We start from the raw sequence: 7,601 nt of genomic DNA, 5'->3' as shown, positions 1-7,601 counted from the left end.
GTTCATCAGGCTTGGATAGAGAGGGATACCCTTTTCTTCTATCCAGCATGTGTCTCTCATGTTCACATCATAGAAACATGTCCCTCATTGAAAGACGTTCCTAGCTCTCTGATCAAAGATGGGGAAACCTGGAGCCCTCTAGATGTTTCTGGACTAAAATCCCCACCATTCCTGACCTTTGGCCATGCTGGCTGGGGCTAATGGAAGTTGAAGTCTCACAAAATCTGGCAGGCCACAGTTTTCCCATCCATTTTCAAGAGGTGCAAGAGAATGTTAACTTTAATCCATTCCTATCCTACTTTGTTCAGTAAGGAAATAATACACATGAAAAGTCCTGTTAATCAGACCAAAGGACCATAAATTCCAGCAGTAAGACATGAAGGCAACAGATGTCCTTCCTCTGCTACCACAATCCACAGTTGCTCTCTGGTCTCTAGAAAACACAGCACAGCAGTGAGCACTCAAAGATCCTTTTATGTAAGGTAAATCACTGAATGGAGGGAGACACAGGTCAATTATATTGCACATACATTGCATGCTGAAAATCCCTGTTGCAATAATATTCCTCTCTCAAAAGCCGTTCAACCTACCATATTTTGGCTGTTGGGTAGAGGAAGGTTCTGTCTGCTTTATCATCTCATCTCTCCTTGCAAGTTTGTGCCATCCTCTAGGCATCCAGTCTTCCACTGCCACACACACATTTGTGCTCTTTGAACACCCAAATTCTCTGAGAGAGGTTAGAGGGACTGAGTTTCCCATGTCTAAACAAACAGCAGTTTTCTATTTGCCTCATCAGTCTTCAAAGTTCTCTACACAGATGTTATTTACACCACACACACACACACACACACACACACACCGTCCCGATATGCAAATACCACCTCAGAAACTGCACAATACCATGTCCACTGCTAAGCATTCAGAAAACATCCCTCGTGACTCAGAAACACACAACCACCCAATTTATTTTATGACTCAGGCGCACACAATTACCACTATTTGTGTTTTAGGGACTTAAGATATGAAGAGTCATTATTCCAGTTTCATGGGTTTCTCCAGACAAACAACTGTAGGGCCCATTTTGTTCATAATCGAGGGAGGAGGTAAAGAGTTGAATCAATGAGGCATGAATAGATACTACCCGGTTTATCCTCCCCTCCCCCCATGAGTAAGTAGCCTTGTCAATGCCAGCCATGAATTCAAAACACTTAAGGCTTTCTTTGTAATGTAAAGGTTGGGGGGGGGACACTTCTCCCACTCCCCACTCCAAATAGGGGCTGTGCAAAAACTCTCAAACTTCCCAAAACAGTGTTTAAACTAGAGCACACGTTTGAAGCATGGAGAGAGGGTGTCTTGGTGTGAGAGTGTCAACATGCTAGCACCAAGCAATTTTTTAATAAAATTACATCAGCAAAACAAACATTAACACCCAATATGAACTTTTAAATCCAATGACAAATGAAACTTTCTGAGTTATTTGCCTAGTGCCAATTGAAACTTTCTGAGTTCTTGCTATAGCAGCTACTTTTCATACCCTGTTTAGCTGTGGCTGAAGGAGGATTTAAGACTCTGGTCAGCAACTAGCTGTACTTGCTGCACGATAGCTTTGAGAAATGGGTGGGCTGAAACCCCTGTTCTCCCTCACCAAGTGGGTGATTGGGGAATATGTAGGAATATGTGATACAACTATAAATGGTCATGGCTTTCCCCAAATGATTATCGGAGCTGTAGTGTGTTAAGGGTACAGTGAGTTGTTAGGGAGACCCCTATTCACCTCACAAAGCTACAATTACTTGAGTTTCCTGTTAAGAGGGAATCATTGTTAAACCAGTCTGGAAACTGTACCTCTGGGACGGAAATAGGAATCTCCTCACAACTCTCAGCATCCTTAACAAACCACATCTCCCATAATTCTTCGGGGGATTGTTTAAATTGATATCATAGCACTTTAAATGTATGGTATGGATGTGGCCCTAGTTTCATTGCTTCAGCTGCCTCTCCTTCCAAACTTCTCTTTTTTCTTGATTAATCAACTGAAGGAATCAGGCATCACTCTTCAAAGGGACAGATTTGGCACAGGAGGCCTGTTGCTGACTTTAATCTGATTTCAGAGAATGGGTTTGGGAAATACCAACACAGTGCATTAAAATTCGACTGTATCGCTTTGCCAGGGGATAGTTGCCAATCACCTGAAAACACGTAACCAGGTTTTCCAGTCAATGATGGAGATTTTGTTTCCCATCCTTCCTCCAAGAAGCTCAAGGTGGATTACAAGGTCCAGAGTCCACAGACACACCCTTTGTTATCCTTTTATGACTCCGAGAGATAGGTTGAGCCGAGAGAAAGAAAGAAAGAAAGAGAGAGTAACTGGCCCAAGGTCATCCAGAGAGCTTCAAGGCTCAGCAATGATCTTAACTGGGCTATTTCTACACTCAGTCCAGTTCTCTGCCCACTGGACTAAACAGACATTTTCACCAGGTAAATCAATCCCATATACATGTCACAGAGGTACCAACTATGGTTTAAAAGGTAGATCCTTTTATTTTCTTAGCAGAAAACTGTTTTCAGGCTTCCCAGAGGCAGGAGGCTGGGCACCATAGCTTTTGGCCTGACCCAGTTCTTGTGTACGGTACTAAATTATAATAATGTTTCATATTTCCCAACATCCAAAGCTTTTCGCCAGAAGTAAGCATCTGCCCTTCCCCAATATTTATGTTTGAAATCACATCTTAAATGACACTCCTCGCCAGCAAAGTTCAAGGCCAAAGCTTATATGACAAATGGGAGGTTTGGGGTTTAATCAACTCTTTGGACCTGGAAGCTCTGTTGCCAACTCTGAACATGCTCAAAAACACTCTCCTTTAGCCAGCGGGCAAATGCAGGAAAAATAAAAGTCCTGGTTAATCCATAGTCTGTGTCACTGTCAGTTGCCAAGGTGGGAGGGGGAAGACAGCGGGGAGCCTCGCATGGTTCAGGCACAGCAGTGGGAGCCGCCGATTGACTCTGCCACTGTGTCTGCTCCAGGTTGATGTCTCTGCCACCTTGTCCCTCTCCCTGTTGATAAACAGCAGCAACACCTGCCATTGGGAAGCCAGGTGAGCAGCACCGCTTTGGCCGCACCGCCAGCCACGGACATTTTGAACAGCAGCTTGGCTACACGTCTCGTCTTCACTATCTCGTTTACAAAAAAGTAACCAGACATAGCAGTGGTGAGGTGATGCTCTGAAGGAGGGAAGCAACAAATCTACTACATGGCACAAAACCTGGAAGAACAAACGTAATCAAAACGCAGCCCATATTAACATCACAGTTATGTCGTGCACACGGCATAGTTGTGACAAAGACAAATGTGCTCAGAATATTTCTAGACTATTTTCATGTGAGATTCAATCCCATATAGGCAAATTGGGTTGATTCAGAGGCATTAAGCAACAAATACACTCACTCTTTCTTTCTTTCTTTCTTTCTTTCTTTCTTTCTTTCTTTCTTTCTTTCTTTCATGCTCCCAGGCTTTGGAGTTCTCATTTTACTTCTCCCTCAGGTGCCCAGCATTGTATTATTTATTTGGTGCTCCCCATATCCCTGTCTAGTATCTTCCCTAACTAGTATCTTCAGGGTTAAACAGAGAAAGGGGGGGGGAGTTCTGGGTAATGGAAGAGCATGTGACCTTTTATATGTTGTTGGACTACAACTCCCATCATCCTTGGCTCTGCTAGCTGGGGTTTGTGGGAGCTGGAGCCCAACAACATCTGGAGGGCCACAGGTTCCCCCTCCTTGCTCAATAATGTCTGCGTGACTTTAGGGTTTCCCATTTGTCTGCACTTAAAAGTGGGTTACTTATATAGGCATTATGGTCATCACAGATGAGCTGTGACTAGGGCTGCCTATGGATTTGGAGCCAACATACGTCAAAGGCTGCCTCCTCCCATATGTCTCATCTTAAATTCTATAGCTGACTGGCTAGCACATCACTATCTATGGTGATCTAGTCTGGGGAACAAAGGAACAACAGGGCAGCCTAATGATGGATGTTCCACAGTTAGGGCATTCCTCCCCCTTGAAAACCTGCCAAAAGTCAAGTGTGAACATTGTTTAGCAGTGCCAGCCCTACCATTAGGCAAAATGAGGCAGCCAGGAAGCAAATGCTCATTCAAACCCCACAACAACCATGTGAGGTAGGCTGATTGGGGATTTGAAGCCTGGTCTCCCAGATCCTAGTCCAACCCTCTAACCACTACACCACCCTAGCTGGAGTTCAACCTGCCTGCAGAAAGCAAGGCACTCAGTTGCTGGTCGATTATTCCTCTGCTATTAAAAAGTGAAAATCTGAATCAACTGTTGTTTGAACATCTTGGTACCTGTCCAAAGACCTCACAACAGGGTGTGCTTATACCCTTAAATAAACAGCCTAAAGCTTCAGGCACTGGTTTCTTTGGAACAGGCAGCATCCTTGCCCTCTATGCCACTTGAGCTGGGATAGGTTGGAAGCGAGGGAGAAGGAAACATAGTTGTAGCATGAAGTAATGACGCTCAGGCGAGAACAGGTTGAGGGGGGAGAGAAGGGCACAGTTGGGGTGGGTGAGGTATTTATTTTCAGTCAATAGGTAACGCGGTAGGATTGGCAGGCGGGCAAGAGAAGCTTGTCACGCATCCTGCACTCTGGCAAGCTCATCATGTTTGCCGAGGCTCCGGCTTGGTGGATCTTGTTACCCAACAGGGCTGGGAGAATGTTTAACCAACTCGGGTTGCTGCAGAGCAACTCCTGCCTCCGTTCCAGCCGTGATCCACACTGCAGCAGTAGCAGCACCCTGGTCTGCAGAGCAACAAGGGAAGCAGGGGGATGAGACTGAGAGTGGACTCTTGTGCAATTTTGGGGTGGGTGGGTGGGATGGGACTGGAAAGGCCTGTGGCGTCAAGGCTGGGGGCAGGCGATCAAGAGTATTCAGGGATCCTTAACACACGTCCAAGGAAAGAGGTTGCCTTCAGCCTGATTTGCCTTATTAAGCAGGGTTGTCCCAGGGCGATCTTCCTATGAGCAAATCCTAGACAGTTCACGCTCCTAGAAGCAGCTGTTCCTGGAAAGATTTCCTCTGGGGGCTGGGAGGGGAGAGGTTGCTCAGAGAGGGTGTGTCCTTCTCTGCCACAGAGATGCTGCTGAGGTGCAAGATCAACTGGTAATTCTAGGGCCTCATTTTCCTCCAGTTTGCATCCTGCCTCTTTCCTCTCACAGAGCCTGGAGCTAATAAATCCACCATTCCAGTTCTGGCTTACAGTGGCCTATCTATAGCAATGAGTCCCCAATGATGTGTAGGGCACGTGCTACAAGCCACGATGGCTTCCCTCTTCCAAAGTACGTCCACTGACCTGGGAAGCCCCCAGGCAACACTGACCCCTCTTGTCTCTGTTGGTGCCTGAAGCAGTGACATCCTATAAAAGGAGGTGGTGTGGACAAAAGGGGGGGGGTCCCTCTGCAGCCCACACAACAGTTGACTGGCATAAGGGCATCTCAGGGGAAGTGCCACAGTTGCCTTGAAATGCATGGTCCTATGAGCCTAGATTAAGACAGGAGTGCCAGGCGTGCTCTGGTCCATGGGGTTATGAAGAGTCAGACAGGACTTAACGTCTAAACAACAACAGTGAGCCTGGATTGATGCTGGGTGTGGGAGGCAATGAGAAAGCAGCCATCCTGCAGCTGCAAGGAGAACAAAGCTCATTGTCTTGGGATCTGACTTAGAAAATGTATATGGAGCACCTGAGTGTAAGAGGAAAGTGTGCTACCAGTTTTAATGGGATGGGGCAGCGAGGGGATCATGCCCCAGGTATCCAAAGATTGGAGAATATTTATGTTTAGCATCACAGATTCACCCCCCCAAAAAATCCCTTTCAGGGAACAGTTTTTGTTTTCGCATACATTGGATCTGAGTCCCATGTTTGGGACGTTCCCTGAAGGGAGAGGGGGCGGTGACTCCCTGGACTCCCTGGCTGCTGAAGCAAAAGAGATTATTATTACTTGTTCAAGCCAGCTGGATTTACTCCTAAGTTTTCTTGCCTAACAGACACCTCTGGCGCTGTATCATTTGCTCTCTGCTTGTGGGACATGTTATCATTTGGAAGATGCAGTGTGTTAATGTATTAGGCGTGTTTGCAGATAGTGCTAGCTGCCTTGGTGCAGGAGACAGACCAGATGACTTTTAGATCACCTGCTAGGGAGCCCTGTTCTTAAAGGACTTTGAGGCCGCCAGGAGATCCACAGGTGTAGCTGTTCCTGTCATGTTCCTATACTGATGAGAAGGAAAAGCTGAAGCTGCCAGAACTCTCCCTGTCCCAATGATTGAGAGCAAAGCAGCCCCATCCTGAAGACAATCTAAGGTTGGTCCCATTAACTAAGAAACCCAAGATTTGGGATCCTCTCCAAATCTGTGCCAAAGGTTCCCCACTGTGATGTTTCAATTGCTCAGTTTGTGGGGTGCTGCAAAACATGAGGGGTTTGCTGGGGGAAAAAAACCTTGCAAAACTTTTTCAGGTTTATTGTTAATTTTCCTTCTAAGGATGAGAACCCCTCAATCCTGCCCAATGGCAGGACCATCTATACTTCCAGATGCAGGCAGAGCTTAGCCTAGACCTGCCAAGCTGAGTGTAATCCACCAACTGGGCATTTTATTTGCTATGTTTTCATCCTACCTCTCCCACCAAACACTTCACCTCAGCAGCCTATTTCAGATTACCTTCTTGAGATGACTTGTTTATTGAGCAATCATCGTGCGGGTATAGGACGGTATACAAAACTAATAATTAATAATAATTTGCTGGCACAAAACCTGTGCAGAGGTTAGACGGTACCCAGTCTTTATTAAGCATTCAATTTGATTGTGCGGAGGTTGTTATTCCTCCTGCATTCATTCTCATTTGCTTGTGAGATGTTTATATGTCTTCCCCTTATTGGTTCATTCCACATTAGTCAATTCATTTCTCCATTGATTTCCTATCTGCAAAAGCTCTGCTTCTTTTCCAAGTAGATTTGTTGTGCTAGGGAAACAAAACACTTTAATTGTGCAGACCTGAACTTCACAGTACCTGCTTCAAAGCCCTCCTGCAAAATGCTGACTGTCTGGAGGCACTTTTAGAAGGAAAACATCCCTTTTGTTGTTGTTGTTACAGCAAAAACCAGGGAGTCAAAATCCTTGCTAATCTACTGCAAATCACTCAGAGATTTACAAGTAGATCCCAGGCTGTTTACTTCAGCTCCAGAGCACTCCCATGGCTGGCGTTCAAGCCAAGTACACATGACATTAGCCACAATCCATGTGTATCCTGTCACCTCTTGAGAAATATGGTTGTTTGATGTGTTTCCCCTCAAACCAGATTCCATCTGATTTCAAAAAATCAGCCCGATTAAGCTGATGTTAAGCTGCCCATGCACAGATGATATCTTCATTGAATTGGAGATGGGGAGGGGCAGGCACAGGGAACAAATCCGATACAGTGCATTGGGTAAAGACATCTCCATTCCCTCTCAGCTATGTACAGTAACATGAAAATGCAACATGAAACAGGGGTAGGGGGGAACAACCTCACAACATTTCAAGTCACTATAATGTACA

Source organism: Podarcis pityusensis, assembly GCF_964106645.2.
Source record: "Podarcis pityusensis genome assembly, chromosome: 6".
Taxonomy (NCBI): Eukaryota; Metazoa; Chordata; class Lepidosauria; order Squamata; family Lacertidae; genus Podarcis; species Podarcis pityusensis.
This window is presented reverse-complemented; position numbering follows the sequence as displayed.